Source organism: Carettochelys insculpta, chromosome 5 (genome assembly GCF_033958435.1).
Source record: "Carettochelys insculpta isolate YL-2023 chromosome 5, ASM3395843v1, whole genome shotgun sequence".
NCBI classification, from domain to species: Eukaryota; Metazoa; Chordata; order Testudines; family Carettochelyidae; genus Carettochelys; species Carettochelys insculpta.
Window position 1 is genome coordinate 54,916,319 of NC_134141.1, and position 11,134 is coordinate 54,927,452.

The window sequence follows — 11,134 nt, forward strand, 5'->3', positions numbered from 1 at the left end:
AGAACTTGCCCAACTACTCCAAAATGGTTTTCAAAAATTAGGATATTTGCTTTACAATATTTTAAAACTAACATAGTTCTGTGCAAGGAGCTAGACTCACAAAGGCTGGTATACAATCCCTTTTATTGTAAATAGCTACAACAAATCTTACATTGTCTGTTCCCCACACATTCCTTTGCTGATCTGAAACCGTGTTATTTGGGCCAGAATTTAGTCCTGTGATTTAGTGATGCAAGGCCGATTGAGACTCTGTCCAGATCTTGCTGCTGGGGTGGACAACAAACTGATAATTGTGCTGGTAGAGTACAATGCAGCATTTAAAGGCACAGGTTGGACAAAGTATATATGAACATGTATTTCAGTGTCCAAATAATAAATAAAGCATTCAGAGCATGTATATATCATAAAGGCAATTTGGACAGATGGATTGGGTGAAGTGACATTTCTGTTACAGCTAAAGTATATATGGAGTAAGGATTAGACTTGGAATGAGTTATTTTAAGGGTTGAAAGTAATGGTTTTATAAAAGTTACCCATCATTTTATCATAGGGTTTGCCAGTGAAGATATTTAACAGCATTCTTTTCATCACAGTGTAATAGATTGTATTTGGGAGGGGGAAGGTTGGAAAGCATAATCAATTACTTGTACAAGTACCATTGACATAATTTCTGTATATATGCTGGAACACGTACCTGCTTAGTATTCATTCACATTGTCTTTGTGTATGTCTCACAGCAAACAGCATGGAAAAAGAACAGCTCATTTATTGTTGAAACATAATGTTCTCTCACAGAAATTTATTTTAAAGAGCAGCAAACTGCAATCCATGTAAGGTTAACACACAAATACACTATTTTTGTTAGACCCCTCCAATGTACCACTTGTTTTTGGATCAATTAAATATTATTGCATAGCCACTGCAAGGCTGTTATTTATAAAATACTGTGACAAGCTAGGTTCTAGTGTACTTATTCAGTCTATCAGCTTTGGTCAAAAGCTGCTCCCTGGTTTGCTAGGGCAACTTCTTTTTATTTTCCAAAGTGTTTGGGAAGATGATGTTAAAGCACTCTGTGCATGAGGGGGATCATGTGATGAAAGGGACTAACAGACAGAGTGATGAAGAGCTACAAGAAGAATCTATGTAACAGAAAGCTCTGGGTATGCATGCACAGCCTTGAGGATGATAACCATCTTGACCTCCCCATAGGGCAGGATGGTTCTGTATTATCCCCAAGAGTGACCAGTGCAAATAAGGCACAATTCAGCCCAGTAACAGTTGAAATATATTGTTTTTTGGCTATTTGTGGAACTTTAAGTAATATTGAAGACCTCCTTTATGGGTCAGGTTGCAACCATTGTCTATTGGAGCTCCGTTTTAGCCATTTGCATTCCCAGATGGGTGTTGTTATGTATAAAGTCATTGGAAATTTAAGCATTTGAATGCCATAAGCAAAACCTACCATGCAATTTTAGAATATTTGGCTCTGTAAATATGTTATTTTAATTAAGTAACAATAGAAGACATATTCACCTAATATTTTGTTTTAATATGAGAAAGTTTAAAATCATCTTGAAGAAATGATAAAAAATCTTTGCATAAGAAAGATAATTTAATTGTCTTTGTCTTATTATTGTACACTACTAATTTAACAAATTACAGGTCAGGCAACTAGGAGTCATAACTTGTGAGTGTTATTCCTGACCTTATTATTAATGTCTTATATGCCCTTTATCAAATCATTTAATCCATCTGGTCCCAACTCTACCATTTAATCTTTAACTTAAAAAGAGGTAGGATCTGGCATTTTGTGTCTTAGCTCTGTAAACTACGGCTAATAAGATACCTACCTCAAAGTTTTAGTTTAAAGTATTTAGCTGGAAGGAACTCTGGTGGATTCTCAAAGGTATTGATTTCAATGTAAATCAAGCACCTGAATAACTTTGATAATCTGGATCTATATAATAAGTTGAATTGTTATTAGCTGGGAACAGAAAAATTCTTGTTTAGGCCTATGGGCTCAAAATTGAGTAAAGTGTAAAGCTTCAAAGTTGTTAAATGTTAAACAGTTGAGGATTTAATATTGCCTGATTCTACTCTTTGTTGTCTAGTATTTACTTATTTATTTATATTGATTAGTACAATGTGTGACAAGTTTCCTGGAAACCCTTTCTCACCAGAAGTTTCAGAAGGAATTTTTACACATACACACATGGCTAAACATCAAAAGGAGTTAACATGTATAGTGTTCACAAAGACGAGTGTTTGGCAACAGCAGAATTGCAAATAATGACACATATTCAAGACAACAACATTCCATCACATCAACAGTATTCAGGCTGGTAGCAGAAATACGACAAACTATCATGAGCCAAAAGATTATAGACATGGTGGACCTGATTCACCTCTCCTTTACATTGGTATAAACCAGGAACCTTGACATTGAATTTATAGGGAAGTAAAAGGAATAAGAACCAGTACAAATGGAGAATGAAACCCTGTTGGACCTCTGAGAGGCCCAGCTCTCTTTCAAAATCTATTAAATTACTTACTCAGGAAATGCGTGGCTACTTTTCAAGTTATTGATCTTCCTGTGTTAAAATAGTTGATAAAGAAAATCACATGGCATGAGTTTTAAAAGAGATTTCAATAGTGAATCCAGGGAAAGTTTCCCAAGAAACACCTTCTATTCCAGTTTTCAGTGCTTCTATCTTTCAGCTCTCAGAATTTCTAGGTATCCATTGGAATCACAGGCCCACCCAGGGCTCACTTATTTGCTAATATACTGCTCCATATATTGCAACACAGTTGCACAAGGGTGAAAATTCAGTATGGAATTTAGTTCAGTGCTTCCACATCAAATTGCAGTACTTTAGCTTCTTGTTCACAGCTTCCAGTATACAGAGAGTAGAGGAATACACCTTACACACCGAAAACACAATCTAGAACACAGTCCTCAATATTTTAAAGGATAGTCACCTATTTATAGCATGTACAGCCCAATCCAGCAGTCACTGAGCACAGTGAAAAAAATTCCTTATAGACTTTAGTGTAAGTTACATCAATCTCCAATTATGAACCTAGAAACCCCTAGCGTGGAATCATTTCAGTTGGGCCGTTTCCCTGTATAATATGTAGTTTTCTTTTAAAAAAATCTTCATACATGTGTTCTCACCCTTTGAAGTTGCAGCTATAATTATCTAGATTGGTTTGTTACAAAATTTGCTTTGTCAATTCCATTTCCTCCAGCAGAACTTCCAGGAAGGAAGGTTGATATAGTTTGCTGAAAATTGACAATGATTCAGTCAGGGTCTAGTGTAGCCATATACACATCAACGGCTTCATAAATCATTTTTATATACTTTAATGCAGTTGTAAAGCACAAACGAAGGGCTAAATCGTGGCTCTTTTGCATCACACAAGTAGAACAAAGAGGTTGCATTACAGGTATTAATATCCACCAGAAAATTCTTTGGTTACAAAGATATTGCCTGATGGTGCCGCGGTTGACAAATACCAGCCAATGGGCTGGATCTGGTCTGCAAAAGGGGTAGTCCCTGGTGGGCTATGAACTGTATATTTACCTGTATCTCCATGGTATTGGGCAATCACAACTCCAGGTTACCTGTGGCACTTAAGAGCTGCATGTGCCCAACACCTGCAGAGGTACAGGTAGTGGTGGCCTGCCAGGAACCAATATGGGTGACTGCCACTTTTTTATTGCCTACCCCAGATCTATGCTGAATCTGGGCCTGGGAATATCGCTTTCATTCTCCTGGGGTATGGGATCCCTCCAAGTGAGAAGGAGGTATATGCATGCATGTCAGCTGCACCTGTATTCCCTTCTGTGAGGGCACTCATTTTTAGATTTTGAGCTCCCCAGCTGTCATCTCTTTTGGGCAGAGATTCACATCACTCTTCCTCCTGACTGGGGTTTGCCCCTAGTTTGTTTTCAGTTCCCTGCCTTCACTGTGCCATTCCCACCAAGTCAAACTGCCTAAATGGTCAGCATCTGCACTTTGCTTCCTCTCCTGAGGATATAAACAGGGTAATGACCAACAAGGTGATCAAACCCAACACAGGGTGTTTTCTATGGTTACGACAAGCTCACAACAGTTTTAGCTCAGAACAAGAAGAATGGTGAATCAGTCTTTCCTTTAGGCTCTGGGGCTATGGTTATGCTTTGGTCAAGAAAACAGGGGCTTTGTTGCTAAAACTGTTGGAACATTCATACACAAAATGGGTTTGTGTGTCAACAAAACAAAACCAAGCACATTTGCCCGCAGTGTTTTGCTTCAAAACTTTCAGGCAGAACACTATTGTTGACAGATTTCTGTTGACAAAATAGCTGTGTAAGTCTACATCTATATGGGCAGCCTCTGTTGACAGAGGTCATTGTTGACAAAGAAACCTCAGCAGTACGTGTCTACAGATTGCATAAAAGCAGCTCTAAAGGGACTGGAAGCCCTCTCTGTTAACAGAAGTGTCTTCATGTGTACTTTCTTGACAAAACACCGTCAACACAGGTGTTATAACCTGCCCGGTGAAAGGTATAACGCTGCCAGCTGAACAGCTGAGTTTTGTCAACAAATTCTCGACAGAGTGCTTTAACTGTGTAGATGCTTGGTGAGTTTTGTGGACAGAGGCTTCCCATGTAGATGTGGCCTCTCTTGACAGACAGGGAATCCACAATAATGGGCACCCCTGTCTGATATGCTTCCGGGTGCCTGTTTTTTCAAGAGAACAACCAGGCAGTCTGGCTCTCCCAGTTTGCTTTTTGTGTGTGAACACCATCTGTTGACAGAGGTTTTGTCAGAAAAACTCTCCTGACAGTGACTTCTGTCTACAGACAGTTGTAATGTAACCGTAGCCTTGGATTTTGATCCTCATAGTGTAGGAACAGGTAGCCTGCACATAGTGACCCTCCTCTTGAGGGCATAGCTTCAAAAACTGAATTATGTGCGCTAGCTAGAGGGGGCGTATCTTCGCATTCATCCCCATGTAGAAATTTCTTGGGAAAAAACCACTTAAATTTGTTAGTTGCAAAAGTCTCAGGGGGAAGCTGTGTTACAGTGGTCTGTCAAACGAAATTCTTTCAGAAGATCTCTTCCCAAAAACACTTCTTTGAAAAGCTTGCGACCACAAAAAAAAAAAACAAAACAGAAAAATCCAGCACTATGGAGGACTACTCTTTCAATAAAAGGGCCCCCATGGACATCTACACATGTGTTTTCTGAAATAATCTTTTGGAAAAGGCACTTTTCCTCATGTGAGAGTGAAGAGGGCTGCAGGAAGAGAACAATTCTGGGAAAATTCTCAGCTGGTGTGATGGAGTCAATGTATGCCACTCCAGTATTGCTAAGGTGCCAAATTACAATAGAGAACATGGCTATATATTCTCATTTAACAAGTAGAAATGTATGTTGCCTTATTAAGTTAGAGCACAGTGGGAATTTTATTAGCATTTTGGGTGCTATAGGTCAAATTACTTTATGGTTGGAATCACAGAATCACAAAATCATAGGGCTGGAAGGGACCTCAGGAAGTCATCTAGAACACCCCCTGCTTCAAGCAGGATCAACCCCCACTAAATCATCCCATCCAGGACCTTGTTCAGCCAGGACTTAAAAACCTTGAGGGATGGAAAATCCATGACCTGTCTAGGCAACACATTCCAGTGCTTCACCACTCTCCTGGTGAAGTAGTTTTTCCTAATATCTAACCTGCACCTCTCCCTCTTCAACTTCAGACCATTACTCCTTGTTCTGCCATCTGACACCACTGAGAACAGTTTCTCACCCTCCTCTTTAGAGCTCCCCTTCAGGAAGTTGAAGACTGCTATTAAATCACCCCTAAGTCTTCTCTTCTGTAAACTAAACAAAATCAAATCCCTCAGCCTATCCTCATAGGTCTTCCGCTCCAGCCACTTAATTTTTGTTGCCCTCCGCTGAACCTGCTCCATCAAATCCACATCCTTTTTATATGGGGGGCCCAAAACTGAACACAATATTCAAGGTGTGGCCTCACCAGTGCTGAATAGAGGGGAATAACTACTTCTCTATGTCTACTCAAAATGCTCCTCCTAATTCATCCTAGTATGCTCCTCCTAATGCACCTTTTTGGCTACAAGGGCACACTGTTTATTCATATCCACCCTTTCATCCACCATAAACCCTAGGTCAATTTCCCGTACTGCTGCTAAGCCAGGCAGTCCCCAGCCTATAACAATGCTTAGGATTCTTCTTCTCCCAAGTGCAGGACTCTACACTTCTTCTTGTTGAACCAATTTCTTTTGGCCCAGTCCTTCAATTTATCCAGGTCACTCTGGATTCTCTCTCTAACCTCCAATGTATCTACCTCTCCCCCTAGCTTGTGTCATCTGCAAACTTGCTGTGGGTGCAAGCCAGTCCCTCATCCAGGTCATTAATAAAGATGTTGAATACCGGCCCCAGAACTGAGCCTTGTGGCATTCCGCTTGAAACCGACCGCCATCCAGATATTGAGGGATTGACCATTACCTGTTGGGCCTGACCATCAAGACAGCTTTCTATCCTTCTTATAGTCCAAGGATACAATCCATATTTCTTTAATTTATGGACAAGAATATTGTAGGAGACCATATCAAAAGCCTTGCTGAAGTCAAGGTATATCACATCCACTGACTTCCCCATGTCCACCAAGCTTGTTACCTTGTCATAGAAGCTAATCAGATTGGTCAGGCAGGGCTTGACCCTGGTGAATCCATGTTGACTACTTTTGATCACTTTCCCCTCTCCTAAGTGCTCCAAAATGGATTCCTTGAGGATTCCCTCCATTATTTTCCCAGGGATTGAGGTAAGGCTGATGGGTCTATAGTTCCCTGGATTGTCCTTCTTTCCTTTTTTAAAGATGGGCACTACGTTTGCCTTCTTCCAGTCATTCGGTACCTCCCCTGATCTCCAAGAGTCTTCAAAGATAATGGCCAAAGGTTCAGCAATGACCTCTGCCAATTCCCTTAGTACCCTCAGATGCATTAAATCCAGACCCATGGATGCGTGCACATCTAGTTTTTCTAGATAGCTCAGAACCTGTTCCTTCCCCACAGATGGCTGCCTTCCACCTTCCCATACTGCATTGTCTAGGACCGTCATGTGGAAGTTGACTTTGTCCGTGAAGACTGAGGCAAAAAAAGCATTGAGTACTTCAGCTTTTCTTACTTCATCTGTCAGTAGGTTACCTCCCTCATACAGTAATGACCCCACACCTTCTCTGATAACCCGTTTATTGTTAACATGCCTGTAGAAACCCTTCTTGTTACTCTTCACATCCCTTGCCAGCTGCAGTTCCAATTGTGCGTTTGCTTTCCTGATTACTGCCTGGCATTCTCCAGCCGTATGTTTATACTCCTCCTTCGTCAACTGTCCACGTTTCTATTTCTTGTATGCATCATTTTTTAATTTAAGCTGACTAAGGATTTCCCCGTTAAGCCAAGCTGGTTGCCTACCATGTTTTCATTTCTTACTATGCAGTGGGATGGTTTGTTCCTGTGCCTTCAGTAAGACTTCTTTAAAATACTGCCAGTTCTCTTCAACTCCTTTTCCCCTTCATCTTCATTTCCCAAGGGATCCTGCTCATCAGTTCTCTCAGGGAGTCGAAGTCTGCTCTTCTGAAATCAAGGGTCTGTATGTTACTGCTCACCTTTCTTCCTTTTGTCTGGATCCTGAAATCTATGATCTCTTGGTCGCTGCAGCCCAGGTTTCCTCCCGCTTCTATTTCTTCTACTAGTTCTTTCCTGTTTGTGAGCAGCAGGTCAAGTTGTGCCTGGCCCCTGGTCAGTTCCTTCAGCACTTGTACCAAGAAGTTATCCCCAACATACTCCAAAAACTTCCTGGATTGTCTGTGTGCTGCTGTATTGGTCTCCCAGAAATGTCTGGATGATTAAAGTCTCCCATGAGAACCAGGGCCTGTGATTTGGAAGCTTCACTTAGCTGCCTGAAGAAATCCTCATCTACCTCATCTCCCTGATCTATAGTAGACCCCCAACTACAATATCACCTCTGTAACTTCTGCCTCTAAGTTTAACCCAAAAACACTCAACTGGATTTTCTCCTTCCTCATACTGGAGCTCTGAGCAATCATACTGCTCCCTCACATAGAGAGCAACTCCTCCTCCTTTTCTCCCGTCTGTCCTTCCTGAACAGTTTATAACTTTCCATGACCATGTTCTAGTTATGCGAATTGTCCTACCAAGTCTCCGTTATTCCAACCACCTCATACTTCTTTGACTGTGCCAGTGCCTCTAATTCTTCTTGTTTGTTCCCCAGGCTTCTGGCATTACTGTACAAGCATCTTAGAGAAGGGACTGATCGGCCCAGTTTCTCCTCTTCATCCAGGAAACCTACTTGATTGTTCCCTCCTCCTTCCCCACTTACCTCAAGGCTTGTGTCACCTTCCCCTGACAAACCTAGTTTAAAGCCCTCCTCACTAGGGAACAATGAAACGAAGCCTCTAGGTCAGAAAAAGATTGTACTGAAGCATGTGTCTTGATTGTGGATGCTTTCCTGAACTGGGGTCTAACTAACAAATAGCCTGAGTTCTAGAAAACATAAAAGAGGCTGGGGAAATCTATGACTGTCAAGCTTCATTTGGATATGGTAAACTCTAGCATGGCTTCCTCTCTGTTACTATTCTACAGTTCATATCATCAGTACAAGGACAGAGCACAAACTAGGAGCTAAACTTCCCAAACACAGAATAAATGCAAAATATTTGCATTGGCTAGACTCAAAAAAACAACATAAAGTTCATATACTCTGGGATTATTTATATTCCATTTTGGGGGAGGAGGGAGGTCTTCATGGCTATGTCTACACTCTTGGAAAACTTTGAAATGGCCATGCTAATGGCCAAATTGGAGAATATTAATGAGGAGGTGAAGTGAATCTTCAGCGCCTCATTAGCATGCTGCTGGCTGTGGCACTTCAAAAGTACCGCATTTCACTAGGACCTGGCTCCTCTACATGGGGGTCCTTTTCCAAAGGACCCTGAAAAAGTCGAAATCCCCTTATTCCTATCAGGAAGTGCCACAGCTGGCAGCATGTTAATGAGGCACTGAATGTTCATTTCAGCACCTCATTAGTATTCTCCGATTTGGCCATTAGCATGGCTATTTTGAAGTTTTTCCCTAGTGTAGACATAGCCCACATGTTTCAAATGATGTACATCACCTCTGGGTTAAAGTGCTTAATCTCACCAAGCAGTCAGATTTGCATGGGTAGACCCTCATGCCAACGTAGAGCCCCACTGACTTCAGTGGAATTCTCCACAGGCATAAAGATCCACCTGTGTAGATGTGCCTGCAAAGTTGGGAACTAAATTCTTATCTGTGCCCTTTGTGAAGGCATCTGATCATTTCAATTGGGAGTTGTCCCCCTGGCTTTCTTTATTAAAATATTTACTAAAATTAACTTCAGCATATAACCCTTGTCTTCCACGCACGTCAACACTACAATGTTTGACACTTTGAACTTGCTGTGTGGGAGAATTAGCCCAACGAAGTGCTGCATATTCACCACACCACTTCATTAGCAATCTCCCATTGCCCTGATTAACATGCCCCCTTCAAAGCTGGGGGCAAGAGTAAACCCAGCCAAGGAGAAATAAGAAGGTCAAAGGAAATCATTTCCAGTAAAAGGAATAAGTGGAAATATCGTTAGAATTATTTTTACTGGTCATATATAACACCATCCCCCTCATTTTTCCTCACCCCCAGCTAGCAAAATATCCTTCAATCCCCCTCCACTCCCTCTAAAAAAACCCTATTGTACATACACATTTGTGATGAAGGAGTTCTCTGGGATACTGTTTGGAATGTTGAAAGGATAAAATAACAGGCCCAAACAAGTGCAATGATTGATCATACTAAATTAGATTCACAGTGTGAAACACGTTTTTTTAAATTTAGAGTGAAACCAATAAATTTTTTTGGCTTTTTCACCAGTTTTTCATTTATAGCTCTCATTTGGTACAATTCACCACTTCTCTTCCTACTGAGAGGAAAAACTGCATCTCTTCTAAAGGCTTCTTTTTATATGGTGCCTAATATTTACTACATCCATTGACTTTAATCAAAAGTTTAGAACCTTTGAATATCAGACCACAAGTCTCACAGGCCTGCATTCAGGTTAGCTACATATATAACTCTCATGGCATGTGATTTGCAGTTTCACTTACTTTTTAGGGCTGGTAGGATGGCCTCTGGAGTCCCCTGGTTATCTGCCTATCTGTAACCAGGATACTAGTATGAACTTAAGAATTCATTGGGCCAGTCATTGTGTGGTAGGAGGCATTGGTGGGGGAGAGTGAGCACACATACACATATGTAGGCTCTTTTTCGATTGTAGAGAGAGGCTCTTCCTTCAGAAATAAAAGGGTGCCCACCTTACACAGAGTCTGAAGGAGCTTGTTAAGCTTGTTTCATAGGGCTCTTTTCATAGCTTACACCTGCCATTATCTGTGCATTGTCCATGAGAGTAGAAAGACAAGGCACAAGAGGTATGGTTTGATTTGGTGGAACTTTATTAACTCATCTGAAAATGACCTGGCAATAACTTGTTCAACATTACCTCCTTATGCTATGGCTACACTTTGAACTAGCAGCATAATTCCCAGCTTGAAGAGACATATCCTTGTTCTTTCTGTTTGAGCTAGTGTGCTAAAATCTAGAAAATAGCCCTGAGGGTGGAAACAATCGGATGGACTGTCCTCCATTTAGAAGCCTCACTCCCTTTCTCAGCTATTTTGTGGGTGCTTTCCTTAAATCTTACTTCTAATTCCACAGTATCAGGAAACCACAACCCCTATAAAGGAACCCTTTTTGAGCTTCTTCAAACACTTGCCACATGTAGACAACAGAATTTAGCTTGTCTGCCTCCCTTTCACGCCCATCTGGATTCCCAGATTTTTAATAATTCCCTCCCAAATACCAGCTGTTCCTCAATCACAGAGTTGTTTTCCATAATCCCTGAATGATGCAGGTTCCAAATATGAACATTTTTGCCAGTTTACCTTTCTCAGTGATTCACATATCTTCTGGCCTTGTCAGCCTGCCCTACCCTCGGCGGCAGCACTGTAGATCAGTTTATAGTCATGCCTG